This window comes from Plecotus auritus (assembly GCF_963455305.1).
Source record: "Plecotus auritus genome assembly, chromosome: 4".
Classification (NCBI taxonomy): domain Eukaryota; kingdom Metazoa; phylum Chordata; class Mammalia; order Chiroptera; family Vespertilionidae; genus Plecotus; species Plecotus auritus.
In genome coordinates this window covers 44,962,278-44,984,762 of record NC_137775.1, presented here as the reverse complement: position 1 = coordinate 44,984,762, position 22,485 = coordinate 44,962,278, and the positions used below count along the sequence as shown (strand labels likewise).

At 36.5% G+C, this 22,485-nt stretch overlaps 1 pseudogene across 1 annotated transcript in view; it reads left to right on the top strand.

The window, feature by feature from the left end:
* The first annotated feature begins 1,202 nt into the window (after window positions 1-1,202).
* LOC308246165 (ferritin light chain-like) overlaps window positions 1,203-22,485 on the top strand; it is a 1,002,102-nt pseudogene continuing 980,819 nt past the window's right edge. The window contains exon 1 of the transcript in view: window positions 1,203-1,328. The product of the transcript in view is annotated as a ferritin light chain-like (transcript). The remainder of the gene's footprint in view (window positions 1,329-22,485) is intronic.

Below are 22,485 nucleotides of genomic sequence, written 5' to 3'. Positions count from 1 at the left end.
GCAGCTGATTGATGTTTCTGGCTCTCTAAACCCTTCCTCTCTGTAAAAAATCAATAAAATATATTTTTAAAAAATAAAATAAATAAATAAATAAAAATCAAGTGGAAACCTATTGATGCAGAGGATAGGGCTCCAACCAACTGAGCCGGTCTATCAAGGTTACATTTCTTTGCTTCTAAAAGTTCATGCAACTAGATTTGGTCAGCTGGATCATCCAGTATAATCCTTCTGTTATAAGGTCTGTGACTTTAATAGTATCTGCTAAATCTATCTTGCCTTGTAATATAACTTTTTCACAAATTCCAGGGATTAAGTCATGACCATCTTTTGGGGATCATTCTGCTTACCACAATTACATAATATCTCAGCATAGATTCCAAATTTTCTCTACAGTATGGGTAAATAAAATAATATACTATTGGTAACATAGAAATTATAAAATTATATTCCATTTATTTATTAATTAAACTATTTTATTAACATGTATTCACAGATGAATTTCTTACTTTACCTAAAAGTTACATTTCTTTGAAGTGAAGGTATATATCTTAAAGGTTTCTCTTATTACCTAGAATATTTTATTCTTTTTAAGTTCAAATACAGAACTGTAAAGGGTAGAGAGAATTCCTGCTTTTGTTACTATGACTATCCCATAATATAAATATGAAGTTTTCCATTTTTAACAGCACATTGTATGAAATACCTAAAAAATTATGTTATGTATCAGTGGCCTGGTGTTAATCTGATTGCCTCAGTTAAAAGTCAAATTTTACCCTGCCCTTATTTATCTGATCTAAATATTTTGTACCCCCAATTTTTGTACAAAACAAGATTAGAGAGTACAGAAACAATAAAATTACAAGGATATTTGGTGTGATGAGAAGAGGAATAGTAAAATGCTTACTGTAGGGTGAAAACACTAGAACAATATTAAATTGATCAAACCAGGATTATGGCAAAGGATGGTGATTATTTTATAAATCACTGAACAGTGTAAACAGTAAGAATTATTCTGGGCAGTGCCCTCATTGATCCCCGACCTGTCTCTTGCTTCAACAGTGTTTGGAGGGAGCAGACCCAGGGATGCCCCTTCTTCCAGCCTCCCGCCACTCTCCTGCATCTAACCACCTTCAGAACCACCTCCAAGACCAGCCAACACACCATTTTTTTTTTCTACCTTAACTCCTTACTGCCGAGCAACTATGAGCTCCCAAATTCGTCATCATTATTCCACCGAGGTGGAGGCTGCGGTCAACCCCCTGGCCAGCCTGCACCTGAGGGCCTCCCACACCTACCTCTCTCTGGGCTTCTATTTCCAGGGAGATGATGTGGCTTTGAGGGCGGGGCCACTTCCTCCGAGTTGGTGGAGAAGAAGCTCGAGGCACTGAGCGGCTCTTAAAGTTGCAAAACCAGTGCTGTGGCCGCATTCTCTTCCAGGATGCGCTGGAGCCTCCCAAGGTGAGTGGGCAAAACTCGGGACGCCATGGAAGCCACCAAGGCTTTGGAGTGGAACCTGAGCCAGGCCCTTGTGGAGCTGCAGGCCCTGGGTTCTACCCGCACAGTCCCTCAGCTCTGTGGCTTCCTGGAGAACCACTTCCGGGGTGAGGAGGTGAAACTCATCTAGAAGATGGGTGACACCTGACTAACGTCTGCAGGCTGGCCGGCCCCCAGACTGGGCTGGGCGAGTATCTCTTCGAAAGGCTCACCCTCAAGCACGACCAGGAGCCTTTGGAGCCCAAAGACCTTTGAGGGCCCCTCTGCATCCCCCTGGTGTCGGGCTGTTACCTCAGCCTCTCCCCGAAATCACTAGCCATTCTTTTCACCATCTGAAGCCCTCTCCCATGCATTGGACCAAATGAAACAATAAAGCTTTTTGCAGAAAAAAATTTATTCTGATTATTCTTTCTATCTTCCACTGTTTCATCAGTCAACTGTTATATGCTGTATATTTTATACTTACAATGTGCCAGATGCAATCATAAACTTTGAGGGAGAAGATGGGGAAAAAATACCATCTTGACCTTTAATGTGGAGCATGCATTCTAGTGAGGGACTATTAAGGACTATTTGGAAAAGGGATTTTACATGACTAAAGTTTTCCACATGGTGTAGAACGGAGAGTAATAAAACAACAACGCCATGGATAACAGGTGCTTAAGGGAAACACTCCGTTTAAAAGACACCCAAAAGGAAGGACCACTGTAGAAAACAAGGAAAACAGGTAAGTAGAATGAGAATCAAAAACAATAGTATTGGAGGAGCTAAATTTGGAACACATTTTACAATGTAGAAGCATTGGATTTAATAAATTAAAATATTTCAAAACTCAAATATCAGGAAGGTCATGGTTAAATAGATAATTCATATAATTCTGGTTAACCTCTTTGAAAGGCAACCTGTTGTTACTTATTATTAAATTTTTTCAATGTCTTATGAATCCACAATTTATATATGAGTGATTATCCAATGTATGCTCATTTATCTCATATCTTTCATTAATTTAGAATATGGAAGAATATTAGTTTATGGCAATTGTATTTTAATATTTAGAAGTTGTCTATACATTACAATCTTAAAAAGAAATAAGGAATACATTATGTATCATAAAATGTAGTTTTTACTCTCTTATATATATGCATGCAAAATGGACTAAACCACTTTTTAAATTTCCTATACATCTAATTTTCTGCACCAGCCCCAATACATGTACTCCTCCCTCAAAGACAAACATCCAAAAAATTTGCTAAGTAAAGGAAAAATACTAGCCCTCTTTCTCTTTGTTTCTCTTTGTGTTAGCAATTTAAGAATTATTTTTTAATCAGTTGGTCTAAATTAAATAATGTGATTTTCAGTATGTTCCATTCCCCTTCAAAAGCTGAGAACCTTAGTGATTTGTTTGTAGTTCCATTATTTAATGTTACTTAAAATAAGGAAATGATCAGGGAGATCCAAACTATTATTACCATAACCCATAAGACTTTAGTCAATAATCAGCACATTATTTCACTGTGTGGTGTAATTGAAAAGTCATACTAAATAACATTTATTTAGCTCTGTAGGATGTTTTCACTATTGCTTAGTTTTGAGTTAGAGAATTAGTTCATGAGAACACAGATAGTACTATATTTTAATTCAGTTATGTGGGTGAACAAGGGTGTGTCTCATATATATAAAAATTGAGAAATTTAATATTGTGCTGCTATTATATACATTTAAACTTAAATGCTTCAAAGTACATTTTCCAAGAATCTCTAACCATGGTATAATTATCAAAATTATTTTTTTAAATATATTTTATTGATTTTTTACAGAGAGGAAGGAAGAGGGATAGAGAGTTAGAAACATCGATGAGAGAGAAACATCGATCAACTGCCTTTTGCACACCTCCTACTGGGGATGTGCCCACAACCAAGTTACGTGCCCTTGACCGGAATCGAACTTGGGACCTTTCAGTCTGCAGGCTGACGCTCTATGCACTGAGCCAAACCGGTTTTGGCATCAAAATTATTTAGAACATTGATACAGTAATTTTACTAAATCAATTGTACACATTCAAAGTTCATCAATTTCTCCATTAATGTACAAATTAGCTTGTTTTGTTTTCTTAGTGCTGGTTCCAGATCAGACCATTTATTATATTTGCTATAGTTCTTTAATGTCATTTCATTTATAAGAGTTCATTCGCCTTTTCTTAGTTTTCATGAACTTGACATTTTTTAAAAAATTGGTTTTGATTTATGCTTGCTGATGGTTCCATTCAAATGATGCATTTTTTGACAGCATTATCATTGAAGTGAGGCTGTGTCCTTCTCAATGACTGATAAAGGGACACATGCTGTCAGCTTGTACCATTACTGGTGATGTTAACTTTGATGATTTGCCTAAGGTTATTTTAGCTAGGTTAATCCACTGTAAAATTACCAGCTCCTCCATATATATATATATATATATATATATATATATATATATATATATAACATAATTTGTGCGAAATTACTTTGAGAATATGTAAATATCTTGCTCTTCATTAAGCTTTTACTCATAAGTTTAATTTCCACTCATGAGTTTGTCTGATTCAATTATTATGATAGTTGCTAAATGGTGTTATTTCTAACTCTACCTCTTCTTCTACAAGTATGAGTATTTGCGTAAGTTATTTTCAGCTGACTAGGACAGTTCAACGCTTATCTCCAGGGAGGTCTGGAAGTTTGGAAGTAACTTTTGGCCAAAAGAAAAATGAGAGTGCTAACTAATGATTTATAAATGTGCTATTTAAAGTTTGAGACTTCCCTGCTGTCACCAGGCCAGTTGGCATATTGATCACTTACAATCACTTGCACACCTTGGTTAGGCTATCTGACAAGAAGGGCATAAAAGATCCCACTGGGAACATTTGAGAAGCTCTTCTAAAACCAAGATGCCCCACACAAGTTGTAGAAGTTCATACTCCAAAGACGAAGGACATTATGTGTGAATAGGGATGATTCTGGGCAACTGTGCCTGAAAGTCTATCAGGCTATTAGAGGCTTGTCTGAACAGTGTTTCTATATCCTTTGATTTTATTAAGACTTTTCTGAATATGCATTTGTTCAATTGCTCAGTCCTTATATACACAGAAAGTACTTCCCTGATTGCTATCCTATAAAACAGTGAAAACTAGACTTCCATTTTAATAATGGAATATATTAATTAATTAATTTGGCAGGGAAGGGCATTTTGGGGATACCAGGCCTGGTCTCTCTAATTAACTTCTAACTAGACTTCCATTTGAAGTTATAGTTATTTGTGGCTTTAGCCTGAGGATATATAGAAAAGTACTGTGTTTAACACTTAGGTTAGGCCGTTTTTTACCCTTTAGTATGACTATGTTATTCTTTTGTCTTTGTTTGTATACTATATCACTATTTGTTTCCTTATCCAAGTTTATTTTATTTTAAGATTCATAATCACATTGTTCCCAAAGTGAAAAACTATACAGGTATACCAGAGAAGTATCCCTCTCCCTTCAGTGTCTTCCATCCTGCTCATACCCACCCCTCTAAGTGTTGTACCATTTTGAATTTCCATCAGCCTGTTTTCTCACAGGCCTGCCAGCACAGTTTGTCGTCAGGTATGGCAATTTTGCCAGTTTTAATAGTTGATAAATGGAAGTTCTTTTTAGTTTTGATTTTTATTTCTCATTGTTAGCAAACTTGAACTCATTAAAAAAATAATCAAGTGATCTAATATGATTTTGTTTTATCTACTATTTGTTGTTGACTATATTTTCTCAGTTTTTTCCTCTTTTCCTAACATTTTTAAAGTTATTTATATATTAACTAGAGGCCCAGTGATGAAATTCGTGCACTGTGGGGGTGTCCCTCAGCCCAGCCTGCACCCTCTCCAATCTGTGACCCCTCGGGGGATGTCCAATTGGATTGGGCCTAAACCGGCAGTCAGACATCCCTTTCACAATCCGGGACTGCTGGCTCCTAACACCTCGCCTGCCAGTCTGATTGCCCCTAACTGCTCCCCTGACAGCTTGATTGACGCCTAACCGCTCCCCTGCCAGCATGATTGACACCTAACTGCTCCCCTGCCGGCCCGATCACCCCCAACTGCCCTCCCCTGTGGACCTGGTCGCTCCCAACTTCCCTCCCCTGCAGGCCTGGTTGCCCCCAACTGCCCTCCCCTGCAGGCCTGGTCTCCCCAAAATGCCCTTCCCTGCCAGCCATCTTGTGACAATGTGGGGGCAGCCATCTTGTGGTGATGTGGGGACAGCCATCTTGTGATAACGTGAGGGCAGCCATCTTGTAATGTGAGGGCATGAGGGTCAATTTGCATATTACCTCTTTATTATATAGGATGATACCATATTTTATTTGTGATGTTTCAAATGTCTTCTACAATTTATAGTTATGTTTAGACTTGTGTTAAAATAATATTTTATTATGCAAAAGTTTGAAATTTATTTGAATATATTTCTCTTTTACTCTTTCCTGATTTTATGTTATATTCAATGTCTTCCCCTACACCTAGTATATATAAAACTTTACCTGTGTTTTCTTCTTCTACTTGTCTTGTTTGTTTTGTTAGAGCTCTACAATATTTGGAGCTTATTTTTGTATATTGTAATGTATCTATCTTTTCCCAACTGGCTGTGCAATGATCTAAACACCATGTATTAAAAAGTCAATCTGTGGCCGAAACCGGTTTGGCTCAGTGGATAGAGCGTCAGCCTGCGGACTGAAGGATCCCGGGTTCGATTCCGGTCAAGGGCATGTACCTTGGTTGCGGGCACATCCCCAGTGGGGGGTGTGCAGGAGGCAGCTGATCGATGTTTCTCTCTCATCGATGTTTCTAACTCTCTATCCCTCTCCCTTCCTCTCTGTAAAAAATCAATAAAATATATTAAAAAAAAAGTCAATCTGTGCCCTAGTAATTTCAGATGTAATATTATTTTATTTTTTATTAATTTATTTTCAATTACAGTTCACATACAATGTTATATTTGTTTCATGTGTAAAACATGATGATTAGACACTTATATACCTTGCAAAGGAATCACCCCAATAAGTTTAGTACCCATCTGACAGCACACATAGTTATTAAAATATTATTGACTATATTCCCTATTCTGTACTTTACATCCCTGTAACTATTTTTATAACTGGCAATTTGTACTTCTTAATCCCTTTCACCTTTTCACTCATCTTTTCATGTGTTTTGGCCATCTGTTTGTTCTCTGGATAAATGTCTATTTTTGTCCTCTGCCCATTTTTTAATCAGATTTTTTGTTTTGTTTGATGTTGAATTATATGAGTTTTCTAAAAATATATTTTGAATATTAATCTATTTTCAGATAGATCATTTGTAAATATCTTCTCCCATTCAGAAGGTTGCCTTTTTTGTATTGTTCGTGGTTTCTTTTGTGGTGTAAACTTTATAATGTATATGATATCCCTTAACACAGATCTATGTCTGAACTTTCTATCCTCTTTCATTGATCTATTTGTCTGTTTATGCACCAGAACTGCACTATTTTGAATAGCATGACTTTAGAGAATATTTAATATTGTGTATCTTGCTTCCACTCCCGTATTTCCAGTTGTACTATTTAGTCTTACAAAATTGTATCAGCTTTTCTACATCCATAAAATTTTGTAAAAACATTTATCAGGATTGTGTTAAATTCTTAATATTACTTAGGAAGAAGAGTCATCTTTATGATGTTGATCATTCTATTAAAGAATATCGCATTTCTTTCCATTTGTATAAGGCTATGTTGCATTTTCAGAAATAGTTTAAAGTGTGTTTTTTATAAACTAGTTTATATGTTTCTCTTTAAATATGTTACTAAACATATTTAAATATTGGTATTGCTATAGTAAATATTTTTATATCTTTCCACTGGTTATTGTTTATGAACTAAGAAGTCTTTTGATTTCTCTATGGTAATATTATACTTATTTATTTTTAAATTGTTTTATTTTTGAGCCAAATTTGTTATTTATTCTTTGAGCTCTCCAAGTATACTATCCTATTATGTAAGAAATACAAAGTTGTACTTCCTGTTTTACAATTTGGAGCCCTAATTTATATATTATTTCTAATTGGATTGGCATGTATTTCCAATACAGTATTAAATACAAGAGTCTTTAACTTGTAGCATCTTTAATTTGTATCAGATCTTAGTGTAAATATCACTCTTTTCCTGTTAACTGAAATATTGTTTTTATAACTAATTTGTTTTTTATCATATTAAGGAAATATATATGAATTTGTATATTCTTAGCTCTCTATACTAATAAAAGCCTAGGTGGCGTCTTTCCCTTGCATCATCACAAGCTGGCTGCCTCCATGTCATCACAAGATGGCCATCAGAGGATGACCAGCAGGGGAGGGCAGTTGGGGGGACCAGGCTGGCAGGGAAGGACATTTAGGGGCAACCATGCTGGCAGGGGATGCAGTTGGGGGGGATCGGGCCAGCAGGGGAAGGCAATTGGGGGTGACCAGGCCTGCAGGGGAGGGCAGTTGGGGGAAATCGGGCTGGCAGGGGAGCAGTTAGACATCAATCAGGTTGGCAGGGGAGTGGTTGGGGTGATCAGGCTGGCAGGCAGAAGCAGTTAGGGGCAATCAGGCAGGCAGGCAGGCGAGTGGTTAGGAGCCAGCAGTCCTGGATTGTGAGAGGGATGTCCGACTGCTGGTTTAGGCCCGATCCCGCATGGGTCCCAGATTGGAGAGGGTGCAGGTTGGCCTGAGGGACACCCCCTCAGTGCACGAATTTCGTGCACCAGGCCTCTAGTCCTATATAAAAGCCTATATGCAAAATGACCAAACAGTGGAACAACCTGTGGAATGACTGGTCGCTATGATGTGCACTGACCACCAGGGGGAAGACGCTCAATGCAGGAGTTGCCCCCAGCCTGCAGGCCCAGGCCAGCCAAGGCAGGTGCCAGCAGGGGCCCCAATCAGCCCACCTGTTGCACCACAGAGGGAGGTGACCAGTGGCAGTGTGCAAGCCAGCAGGGGCAGTACCAGCAAGCGGGCAGTGCCAGGCCAGCCAAGACGGGTGCCAGTGGGGGCCCCTAATCACCCTGCTGGTTGCCCCACAGATTGGCCCTAATCGCTGGCCAGGCCTAGGGACCCTACCCATGCACAAATTTCATGCATCAGGCCTCTAGTATTTTTATAATAATTAATTATTTGATTTTCTTAAAGACTTCATCATTTTTAGAAATACTAGTAATTATGTTATTTTTCTCCATACATTAATGGTATGTTATCTTAATTGATTTCCAAATATTGAACTAAGCTTGCGCTACTAGAATAAATTCCAATTATTTATCATATATTACTTCCTTATAATGATGTTAAATACTGCTTGCTAAAAACTTCTTTAGAATATTGTTAACTTTGCAATGGTTAATTTTTTGTAACAACTTGATTGGTGTAAGAGATGCCCAGATAACTGATAAATCAATATTTCTGGGTGGGATTGTAAGGGTGTTTCCAGTAGAGATTAACATTTGAATCAGTGAACTGAGTAAAGAAGATTCACCCTCACCAATATGGGGGGCCATTATCCAATCTGTTGAGGGCCCAAATGGGACAAGAAGGTGGAGGAAGTGCAAATAGTCTTTATTTCTTCTTGAGTTGGACATCCATCTTCTCCTGCCATCTCATATCTGGCTCCTGGTTCTTGGGCCCTTGGACTCTGGGACTTACACCAGCAACCATCCAGTTTCCTAAGTTGTTGGCCTTGGATTGGAGTAACATCAGTGGCTCTCTTGGTTTTCAGGCCTTCAGACTCAGAGGACTTATAGCACCTGCTTTTCTGGTTCTTCAGCTTTCACACAGTATATCATGGCATGTGGCAGCTTCCATGTCCTGTGAGCCAATTCTCATAACAAATTATCTATCATCTATCTATCTATCTATCTATCTATCTATCTATCTATCTATCTATTTATCTATCTATCTACCTACCTACCTATCATCTACCTATCTGTCTATCAATCATATATCTATCATTTCCTATTGGTTGTTTTTCTGGAGAATCCTAAATAATACAAACATTAAATCATTCACTGTGGTTGTTATGCTTATTTTTGATGTTTGGAGGAGGGATTGTGCCAACTCTGGTATTTGTGTGTGGGGTTGCCCTCTTTTTCTCTGCAGAACCCCAAACTCCCCAGTTTTGCACCCATTTCCATTACCACTGAATATTCAAAGAGATGTCACTCCTTTTCTTGTACACTTTTCATTCCCAGACATTGTGCCTTTAAAGCTTACCACCATGAAATGTGCCCACTTTTCATTCCCTCCCCTGTGTCTAATCTTCTGAAAAAGCCACATTTATTTTTTTGAATTTTCACACTCATGGTGGAATTTCTCTTTGTGGCAGTGATTTTAAGTCAATCTTCCTTTATGTCCACTTTTCTCTTCTAAGAAGCTTTGCTGGATAGTGCTGCTTAGTTTGAGAAATAATTGCACTAAAAGTTGGCTTACTCTTTTTTTTTAATTTACAGATATTTTGATTGTAGTTTTCTTGTCTTCTTGATGTTCTAAGTGTGAGGCCTTTGAATTGTATGAGTACTTATGGAGGATCTCCATTGTATTGTTGTTTTGTTGAGAATGTGTAGAGAGATATAGATATTGTTAGCCACCACTTTCCTTGGTCACCAGCATTCTCATGAGTATTTTTGCATGAGTAATTGTTACATTCAAGTTGAAAAACACATCATATATATGTATAATTTACTCAGAAGAATGCATATTGATAAATTTATATGGAACATGAAAGAAAGTATGTAATATGTGTGGAAATCTAACCATCTCACTATATAAGTTTCTATCTATTTGTTGACTTCATTAGTGGGAATAGAAGATTCAACCCAGCATGTTGAATATCAAAAAAGAAGAAGAAGGAAATGGAGAAGGAGATGAAGGAGGAGGGAAAAGGGGAGGGGAAGGGGGAGGGAAAGATGCCCTCATAAGAATTGAATTATTACCATATAACCTAAAGAGTCCCAAAACATAGCTTCAGAGGACATTATAGCACTATTAAAGGATGAACATTTTCTTGTGGTGTTGAAATAAAGGGCATATACTTAACATCAGCTTGAGCTTTTTTTTTTTTTTTTTTTAGGAAAAATGTTTCAAACACATTTATTGAGGTTGCCTCTGGGACTTCTCTCAGATGTGTACTAAGAGAGTATTTATAGAAAAAAAAAAAAAAAACATGTTCCATGAGATCAGTTGCCCCTCTGTGCATTTTTCTGTTGTTGTTTTTTTAGATGACTACTGCATTGAATGTTGACATCAAATTCTTTGAGCCTTATTCACTTATTCATTTTTATTTTTCATTTGAAATATTTTTGTGCCTCATCTATCCACTTATTCATATATGGTACTCAAATGTTGAGAGCAATGACAACTATATTCATGATCTCCATCTATGCAGGAATGTATAAATAACCATTTAACCTTTAAATATCCTGATAATTATTCAGCAAGTCAAAGGCATAGATGTCACCAGTTTTAATGCACACACTGATTTGCTCTTGGATTTTATCACTTACAACCATTAAGGATTGAAAGGATAATTTATCTTGAAGGTTGAAGCATGTGTCTTTTAACTAAGTGTTATCTAGGGACAAAAAAGGAACCATAGGCAGATGGATTAGTTCTCTGTGTACTAAATCTCAGAGGGTACTGAGCTGCAGGATATGCTCCTTTTGTTTTTGTCCCTAGCTCAAGGTCACAAGTGGAAAATAGTAATCCTTCTCTGAAAATCTCATAACCTAGAAAGGTAGGTTTCATTATGATTATGCTATCTTTATATTAATAGTTTTGTTTTTCTTCAATTATGCAGAAGATTGTATCGATTATATTTATATTAGTTGGTTGCTTTTTCCATGTTGATGCCTTTTTAAATGGTTCCTTTATTAAAATAACATCAAATAAAACTGGGCAAATGCATAGTGCTAGGTAGAATAAAGAGCAAAAATAAGTAACATTTATTGAGAACATATATTAAATGTTATTTACTTTATATAAGCTGGCTAATTTAATACCTACATTGCTCCTATAATTTGTATAATTTATGGCAATTTTATAGAATAGAAAATGAAGGTTATATCCTCTATATAAGTTGTACAAAGTCATAATTTCTCTGTTAAGGAAAATAGCCCAGATTAAATACCTAGTTTATGTGGCATTTCCTATAACTTGATATCTAGTAGAATATTAAGGAACCCATATGAAATTTATATACAATGCCAATATTTATAAATGCATTTACCATGCATTATATACTATTATGGGTGTGCTATTGGCAAAGGGATAGATCAATGGAACAAAATATGGAATCCAAAAATAGACCCATACATATATAGCTAAGAGATTTTGACCAAAAGGTAAAAGCAATTAATTGGATAAAGGATATCCTTTCAACAACTGATGCTGGAACAATTGAACATACATAAACTAATAATCAAAGTTGCTCTAAAACTCATATCTTGAAAACATAAGTCATAGTGGATTATAAATGTAGCATTTAAAATTATAAAACATTGGAGGAAAAAATAGGAGAAAAATCTTTTTGGCCTGGTGGTAGACAAAGAGCTTTTAAATGTGCCAGGAAGCAAAAGATTAAAAGAGAATATTTGCAAATCTCATATTAGAAAAATAATTGTATCAGGAATACATAAGGAACTGTCAATTTGCAACAAAAGGAAAACAAAAATCCCAATTAAATAAAATGGTACAAGACTTAAACAGACACTGCATCAAGGGAATACATATAAAACTTTAAAAAGGACATAAGATAGGGGAATGCAAATTAAACCTATAGTGCAAATTAAATAATAGCACATTTTAAGATGGCTAAAATAAAAAATATTGACAATATCAATTAATAACAAGATGCAGAACAACTGGGACTTTTATGCATTGCCAGTAGTTGTGGGAAATGGTACAGATACTCTGAAAAGAGTTGGGCACCATTTTATAAAGATAAACACATAGTTACCATATGGCCCATTAATCACACACCTACGTATATACCCTAAAGAAGGAAAAACTAACCTTCAAACAAAAACCTGTACATGTGTATTCACATAATTCATAGTTCCAAAAAACCTATAAATAATCTAAATATTCTTTTATATGGATGGCTCGCAAAGGCACCAAAGAGGCCAATCTCAAAAGTTCACAAAGAATTAGATTTTATTTATATGGCATTCTAAGAAGACACATCTATAGTGACAAAGAAGAGAGAGTCATGGGGTGACTTAAAAAAATATCAGGAGGTAGTGTCTTGGGGTAAAGATCTGTCTCTTCCCAGATTGCTGTCTGGTTACATGTATCTGTACATGTTTTAAAATTCATAGAACTGTACACCAAAAAATACATTGTAAAAACCTTTGCTGGCCCTCAGAAAAGATTCAATAATGGTGTCAATGATTTCAAAGCTATTAATTATAAAATGCAATTTTAAATAACATTGCAGGTTATTACATGAAAATGCAATTCCATACAGAAAAAAAAATTGCCCTCTGAAATATATTGAGAGGGTTAACTTGAAACGCAGGCAGACAGGGCAGGGGTCCGGTGGGAAACAAAGGCAGGTGGACCATAGGCAGGGGCAGACATGGCGGTTTGAGCCAGCCTAACCACAGAAAGCAACCAAGCAGAAATAATAAAATGTTTCTGGACTCAAAATGAGAACCTAAGGAAAGGCCTGCAACAATAAGGTGTACTGACATAGAAACAGAAAGTTCAGCATAGGAACAGAGAAAGAACACACAGAAGCAGGGAAAGTTCAGGTCTGTTGCTGGGCAAGAACAACTGAGGGACTCGATCAGGTGGTGACACAGGTAGACACAAAGCAGGCTTGTAGCAAATACTACCCCTGGACTACAAGGCTTTAACGGGCAGCCCATTATTGGGCCCCTCTCCCCGTTCAGGGAGTCTGAATCTGCTTGTAATACATTTTCCACACTTTTGTTTCAATCTTCTGGTCCATGGAGCTCATTCTTTAGCTTCGTGGGACACGACCTGGGGAAAACACCTCGGCTTACCGTTCAGGTTATCACTATCAGCAATAAGGCACTAGGGACACTTGAACCTAAGAAACCAATTAAGTATGTAAACATAAAGCAATCGAAATTATTCTGTTTATGTTAATTTTTAATGTTTAAATAACCCAAATAAATGATATATCATTTCCTCTAATGTATTTGATTGTCCCATAGATGTTGACATTCAATATTTTTAAACTTAAAGTACCACCTATTCATATGTTTTACTTAACTAAACATACACTTTTTTATTGTCGTTCTTTTAAGGAATTTACTTTTAAAAATAATTTTAAGTATACCATAAGCATTTAATACGTTCAACTTGATAATAAAATCAATTCTTGGACAATAAAAAGCAACTTAAAATATTATGTTATTTTAACTCATTAGCACTCTCGCTTCAAAGGAATCTTGGTTTGGACAAGATATTATTTAATCTATATTTTGAACGTTAGTAGCTACCTAATTTCTTATTATGACACAAAGCATTTACTCCTTTTTGTACACCTTTCCTTTCTTCCATCCATCAGCTAAAACTCTCTTTACTTGGCTGAAACCCAGCCCTTCTTTCTCCTGTAGTCCTTCCTTTTTTCTTTGCTCTTATCCCCTCCAGATCTTCTTTGTCCACCCTTGTTGGCAATGACTAGTTCTCGCTTAATAACGTTTTTTCCCCATCTTGAATCTTTTAAATAATTCAGAATTCCTTTGAATAAAAAAGAAGCATTTACATGTCTTTTGTACAGAGGTACAATATGTATCTAGCACATGGTTTATGTCTATACAATGTTTGAGGAACTTGTGGTCGTTCACCAGTTAATGGTGGTACAATAAGATTAACCTTCTTTTTCTTGAGATGCCACTTAATAAATTAGAAGAAGAAAAAAAGATAGGAAGTTGTAGAGAAAATGCTGCTGTACTGATATCCAAAATGTGTGTCTCTTCCCAAGTATGCTGTGATATTTAAAAGGAACAGGTGAGCTTACAAAGCTAAGCTGCCTGAGCGCTGACAGCTGCCCTGTCCTATTATAGAGAGATTTCCCTGGCCTGCTGGAATAAGCCCTGGGAGTCCACAGACTGACTTGCTCTTGTCATGAAGCAATGGAGCAAGCTCTCAGTTAGGAGACATGTCAGATTACAGGGGCAAGCACATCGCACCCACGTGCCAAGTTTCCCATTGTAGGGTGACAAACATCATGGGAGCTAATGAGGAGTGGCCATTTCCATACATACGTATGACTTTTTGTTTGATAGGAGCCAAGGAGAGATTCTTGGGTGAGGAGAAAAAGGCTGGAGTTTTCATATATACACAAGGAATCCCATAAATCCATAAGGTCTAAGTACTCTCTAAAAATAAGTTAGTGCCTGTGTTGTCTAAAATATTCAGCCTCATTCTTGGTTGTAAATGTCTACCTTCCATTAGTAAGCAGCTGACTTAGCAGCAGTTAGAGTTTACTGAAGAGAGGGAGGAAAAGCCTCCAGATATTTGAGACTATCCTTTTATATACTGTATATGCATGCATATTGAAATGCCATGTATTTCTTTGAAAAGTATGAAGTTCCTTGATACTGGTAACTATGCTCAAGTTTTCCAATATTTTGCAGCATTATATGCAGAGTGGATAAAATTTTATTAAATGGATGTTATAAATAAAGTATCATTTCTAGGACTTGACTATGAAATTGAAAATATAAAATAAATAAATTTTAACTCTTGCTCTTCAGATCAAAGTGAAAACATATCCTGGGCAAGCTACTATTCTAAGGTAGATTTTGAAAGGTAAGAAACTAGTTGGGAATAGGCAGAGTTTATGATGTAATATTTTTGTACTGGCGGACACAGTAAGATAAGGGTTTTGAATGGAGACTTGAATACTAAACTATTAGGCTTGAGAAATGTTGGTTTGGTTTACAGTTATATTTACCAGGTCCAACTATTTCCTGGAGCAAGTAGTTACTTTTGCTTTAAATCAGATTATTCAGTACAAAGACATGCTTTCTTAAACATGCCTGGTCACAGAGTTGTTTAACACAGGACAGGAAAATATATTTGGGCCCAATATTGGTTTGGATAGTGACAGGGGTTATGTTGGTTTTAGTTTTTATTCTTATTTTCATGTTGTTGCTTCTTATTCCTCTGCTCAGCACTCACTTTTTGAATCTCCATTGTACCTGTGTTAAATTTCTTCTACCTGTTCCCCTGTGTCTAACCTTTCATGCATGATCTTTTTCTGTGACTCATTTTTGTGTCCTGAAAATATTTCTTGCCCTAAGGCTCACAATCAGGAAATCTATTTTCTACAAAATTCTATGTGTTATCTACTGTCTCTGCAGCATTTTTAAACCCTGTAATCATGTTTTTTGTTTGTATTTTTGAAAAATAAAAAATGTTTTGTGATGACTTTGAAATATTTTATTAAGTAAGCTAAAAGTGTTTATAAAACTAATAAATAAATTACAAATGTGTTTTCAAATATATCTTCCTAACATCACTGCTTTGAATTTTTAAGTGTACTCTTTTTCTTTAAGTACTGAGGGGAAGGAAATAATTACTCAATCTAGCACTGTTACATTTCCATTATATTAGAGTGCACTGCTTTCCAACTTTGTTTTGTACCAATAGAGCATCTCATTTTATAGCAGGTGAAACCTGTGTCACTATTTCTTTCTGCCCCTGAAAGTTGACTAGCTTTATAATGCAACACTTTCATACTTGTGGGAAAGAGGACATATCTTAATTGCTTTACTTCTAGGGAAAGCAAACAAGACCTATTTATTGAACTTATTCAGTTGTTTATAAAGTGGAACAAAGGCAACAATATGCTGAATTATAACACCATATTCTCAGAATTATTAGATCACATGGGTAATTATACTCAACTAGAAAGTTTCTGAAATAAAACTATTACATGAGGTCACAGGGGATTATCCCATGATGGGATTATTGCCCTTGTAAGAAGATGCAAGAGATACTGTTCTCTTTCTCCATCATATGAGGACAGGTGAGGATACAGCAAGGAGGCAGCAATCTACAAGCCAGGAAGAGGGTCCTCACCAGAAACCAAATTATCAAGCATCTTGATTTTGGACTTCTCAGATTCCAAAACTTTGAAAAATAAACTTCTGTTACTTAAGCCACCCAGTCTATGATATTTTGTTATGACAGCCCAAGCAGGCTAAGATGGCTGTATTACTAATACAATGCTGTCTTGATAATACTTTTTTTGTGTGTGTCTTAACTGAAGGAAATGAAGAACAGGTGTAGGTCAGCTATGACACTTAACTAGTAAAAATGTTTGTTATAATGGCATATATATGTTTGCACACATGTACACAAATACACATTCAAATACATGGCATCCTTATCTATATATATAAAAGCCCAGCGACCAGAATGGCAGAACGACCAGAATGACTAGAATGACCAGTGGCTATGACATGCACTGCGGCAGCCAACCAGCCTGATCTGGGCCCCAATCGCGCCCCCCCCAACCCGACCCGACCGGGTGGGGCCAGCTGGCCAACCTCCCACCGCCCCTCACCCCCCCCCCCCCCCAGCTGTCCTGATGGGCCTCCATCGGGGTGGACTGGCTGGACCCCACTCATGCATGAATTCATGCACCGGGCTGCTAGTATATTTATATGCTTAATATATATGGAAGTATATTTTAAAGGAAAGAAAACATGAATATTTTGATATTTATTCATTTTCCTATTTATCTATTCTTCATTTTTTTTTTGTAATCATATTTTCAAAAGCCACAGAATAATAGTCCTGGCCAGGTATCTCACTTGGTGAGAGTATCATCCTGATATGCGAAGGTTGTGGGTTTGATCCATGGTCAGGGCACATACAAGAAGCAACCAATAAATGCATAAATAAGTGAAAAAAGAAATCTCTCTCTTTCTTTCTCTCCCCCTTTCCTCTCTCTCTAAAAATCAATAAAATTTTAAAAACTACAGAATATTATATCTTTGGTTTCACTTTTCTTAACCAACTTGAACCTTATCTTGTCAGCCTAATATTCATCATTTTGCCTCTTCCTTTTATGCACTGTCAGAAATTTGCTAGAGTATCAGGTCCCTCATCCATAAGGACTAGATTCCAGTTTTCATAGACAGGCTATTAAGTTCAGAAACTATGGAGATTGTGGGGAGGGCCTGGAGTAGGGGTGATGAATATTCACAGTGAAGAGTTAGCTCTTCTGTTCTGCTGGCTTTAAATTGCAGGAAAATGCTTGAATGCTTTCCATCTTTGACTATCTACTAAATTTACTTTTCTTCCATCAAAACTTTCTTTGAAAGTTTCTCATTACAGAAGCCCAACCTAGGAAGACATTTTTCCCTATAATTGCTGGACAGTGAATATAACAGAAATGTAGTTTACTGAAAGCTAAACTTCAAAGAATTATTTAATCTACAAAATGTCGAGTAACAACTTTCTGTTTTTACTGAACCAGCTAAATTGAATTGAGGGTTCAGATGATTCAAATACACATTAAGTAGTTTTTTTACACTGGCATTTTTTACACTAATTAAAATGAACCACTCTATTTTTTTCTTAGCATTCTCCTTGTTATAAATGTTATATTTTAATGTTATATTTATTTGTTGGTATAACTTACAAAATTTCTGCCAATAGTGACTTCTTCAGTCAAGAGTGAGTTCAGTCACATCTGATGCGTTACCCTTTCTCTTCTCATCCTCCTCGTCCACACATTAGTGAAATAATACAGTATTTGTGTTTCTCTGTCTTTCTTATAACAGTTAGCATAGTAGGCATTACTGTTGCAAATGTAAAGTTCCATTCTTTTTTTGCTGCATAACTATTACTGTCTACTTATTATATTAGGCTTTTCAGAGTAGATCAATTTTAATTGCAAATATAATATTCTGATAAGCATTCAGCTATATGATAATGCTTTTTATCATTTTGAGCAACTAGTAACATTTGATCCAGAAGCACCAATAATAAATCTAGTTGGCCCAAACAAAGTACTCAAATAAGAATCTAAAAGTAGACATGAGATGGTTGCAAATTATCCACTCTGTTCTAAGAAATAAATGAGTATTTTATGTATATGAGATGTTATTTGTTTTTTAAAAAAACAATCATTCCATGCCTCCAAGTTTTATCCTGAAACTTTACTTTTTTCAGAGCACACTTTCCGTTTCACAACAAATAACCTAGTTATAGTGACTGAAAAATCAGCGCATGCATTGATTTAGTCAGTTAGTTGTTCAGTCTTTTTAAGGAAGATACTTCCTATATGCTTGACCCTCTACTACTGAGCTGAAAAAAAGGCACATAATTTATCCTTTTTTTTCCTGGAAAAAGAATGAAAAATGTAGTTCAGTAGAAGTCAAAGGTCACCTTTCCAACACTAGCCAGAAGTTGTCCTGACACAAATGGAAAGCTCTGGGCAGAACTAAAATGATAACCATGTCATTTTGTAGAGTATTTCTCTGTCCACCAGTACATTGATTCGCCAAATGTATTTTTGGCAAATTTAATTATTTCCATTATCCAACATGGAAACATAGATTTATCCTATACAATAAAAGGCTAACATGCAAATCGACTGAACAGCAGAATGACCTGTCGCTAAGGCACGCACTAACCACCAGGGGGCAGACACTCAATGCAGGAGCTGTCCCCTGGATGTCAGTGCACTCCCACAGGGGGAGTGCTGCTCAGCCAGAAGCCCTGAGCCGGGCTCATGGCTGACAAGCTCAGCGGTGGTGGCGGGAGCCTCTCCCGCCTCCACAGCAGCACTAAGGATGTCCGACTGACGGCTTAGGCCTGCTCCCCCGGGAGTTGGACATTCCCTGATGGCTCCAGGACTGTAAGAGGGTGCAGGCCAGGCTGAGGGACCCTCCCACTCCCCGCCGAGTGCACGAATCTCAAATCTCGTGCACCGGGCCTCTAGTATAGTATATGCACTTATTTTTCAAGGCCAGTGTTCTAGAAACTTAGTGTATTTAAGATGTAGCTAATTCTGAATACAGTAAACTCTCAACTGAAGCTGCATTTGAATAAGTGAAGATGCCTAACCAAATGGATTTCCTGGCATGAAGAAACAGAAAAAAACAAAGAGGGACATAACCCATTTTGCAGTATAAAATTATAACCATTTGACTATATTCAACAAAAAATATTTGGTTGACTCTTTTAACCTTGAGATTAAAACTCAAATTGTCCTCCAACTACAAAAGAGGATGATGGACTCTGTGACTTAGATGCAGAGCAGCAAGAGAAGGGTGCCGTGAGAGCATGCACAGTCCGGGGTCTGTTCTTGTCTTATGGAATCAGAATTCTCCAACTGAATCAAAGGAAGATGCTTTTTTAGAATATTAACTGATGTTGCAAATTTAATTTAGAAACATTCCCTGAGGGAATGTTTTAGAAAGATATAACTTAGAAAGATATAGATGATCCCCTGTCTCTTCTTCTTGCACCAATAATAATGTGCCACAGTGTGGCTTAGGTGCTACATATGGTGAAATCCTTTAACTGAAAAATACAGTCCTGGGGCTTCTTTTACTTCCTTTCCTAACAGTAAGATAGACACAAACATCTAGCTGAGGCATCCTTTCACAGATTAGATGCCTGTGCATACTTGTAAGAATTCTTGAAAATCTTTAGGAGAGATTTTTAGTAAGCAGAAAAATTACTGGGGGTGGGAGTGGGGCAATTCAGACATCCTAGGGATGCTCATAATCAGAGCCAGCCCTTGCACATCAGGGAGAGAAACAAGCTCAACAAAACATGGTTTATACAGGGTTCATTTACATATATATTAAATATATATTACTTCTTGGGAGAAAATCACAGTTTTCAATATTTATGGTTTAGAATCAATGGCAACATCACACACTGTGTATGGCATCAGGGCAAAAACTGCTAATTAGGTGGAGTATTCTCAAATTAGTTTTATTTCGCTGACTAGCTACAAGATAATTGGAAAACACATGATGGAATAGAAGTATCTATATTATGTGAGACATCTAATGTTGAAACACTGAAAAACAAGAAATAAGCAGGGATGACAGAATGACAGTGCTGACCTACATCTTTGTTGTGGCACAAGCATACCATCCACACCTATGAAACGAAGATTATTTAACACTCATGGTAAAAGAACCATGATTTGAGTTTGCCTCCAAATTCCAAACACCCTGAAGGTAATGACTTTAAGGCGAACAAACCTATCGTGTAGTGATTAAACATGTAAGCTTTGCTGGGTTGCAGGTTCAATCCCAATCCCCCCACCCAGATCGGGGCATGTGCAGGAGACAACCAATCGATGTGTCTCTCTCACATAGCTCGCTCTCTCTCTCTCTCTCTCTCTCTCTCTCTCTCTCTCTCTCTCTCTCCCTCCCTCCCTCCCACTATCTTTCTAAAAATCAATGGAAAAATATCCTTCCTTGAGAATTAACAACAAAAAAGTGTGAGCTCTGCAATTAAATCCTCTGCATTCTGATATTATTCCTACCGCTTACCAAATATTTGGTGTTGGGCAAGTTACTTCCTTCTCAATGCCTCAGTTACTTCATTTGTGAAAGTTCCATATCAATAGTATCAACTTTATATAGTTGTTCTGAGAGTTAAATGAGCCAACTCCTATAAAGGATTTATATTGAACTTGGCAAATAGTAAGTATATAACTAATGTGGTCTATCAATGTTATTCTCTAAAATGCATTCCATTTTATTTTATGTTGGTCTTATCACTGATTGATTTGTTTGTTTCAGGTTCTCTGAAATTACAGTGATAAAGTAAATAATAAAAATATATAGTCATCACAAGCTCTTTTTCTTACAGGAAATATGTAAAAATTTATTTTATAATCATTGTCATGCTACTTTAAGATTTCCTTTTACTAGAATAGTCTTTGTGTACAATCATATTGTTATAGTCATAAACAATAAATGAAAATACCACCGGAAATCCATATAGTATTTAAGAGAAGTCCATTTCAATTTAGACAAAAATACAGTATTACCTACTTTGAGCAAAATATAATTATAAACACTTTTAATGGTTGTCTAAAATTGGAAGAATGAGATGCCAATGAGAAATGGACTCTTTCTGCAAAAGTCATTAAAACAACTTTATGCAAAGTACTTCACAGGCAATTTTTACTATATAGGTAAGTAAGCAGTAAGGCTTTTTGTGCAGATACTTCTGGAGGAAGAAACTGTACACAGCAATGCTCTAACAAATACTTGATGACTGATCTTCAGTAAAGATGGAAGTGTAAGGACACAGCTGGTTAGAGTAGAGCATTTCATTTACTATCAATACAGGATGTAGCTCTGCTTCACACCACAGAAGACTGAACAATAGATAATAAATAACAATTAAGTGTCTATAATTCACAGTGGATTCAGGAATTTAATACATAGCAACATACAGTATGCATTTTAGGAAGCTTAAAAGGTGTATAGGATAAGTGGAAAATCTAAAGGACCCTACGGAGCAGGTCCATCTTGAAGGCTGAAGGGTGGATGAGTCCTGGAAGAAATAGAACAGACCGTACAGAATGGAAGGAGTGCTTAGGAATTAGTTATCTGCCATTTTGTTTAGAATCCAAGAGCTTCCTTATTATGGATATGTCCAGAAATGAAGATTAGCAATAAAACAATATATGTCAAAAATCATATAATGCCTGGTGCTATGGATCAGTATTGACAACATTGATCAACCTACTAAAAATAAAAAACCCTTAGGCCAATATCATGCACAGGTATGAATTTTATGTGTATATTATCTATAGGTTATGAGAAATGTAATATGAGCTCTTAATATCCAAACTATCTTAGAATCCCAAACTATACTAGAATTACTAAAACACCTAAAGTTCCTGATAAAAAAGCCCCATTCCAGTCTCTGCCAATACTTTCACAAGACCCACACATT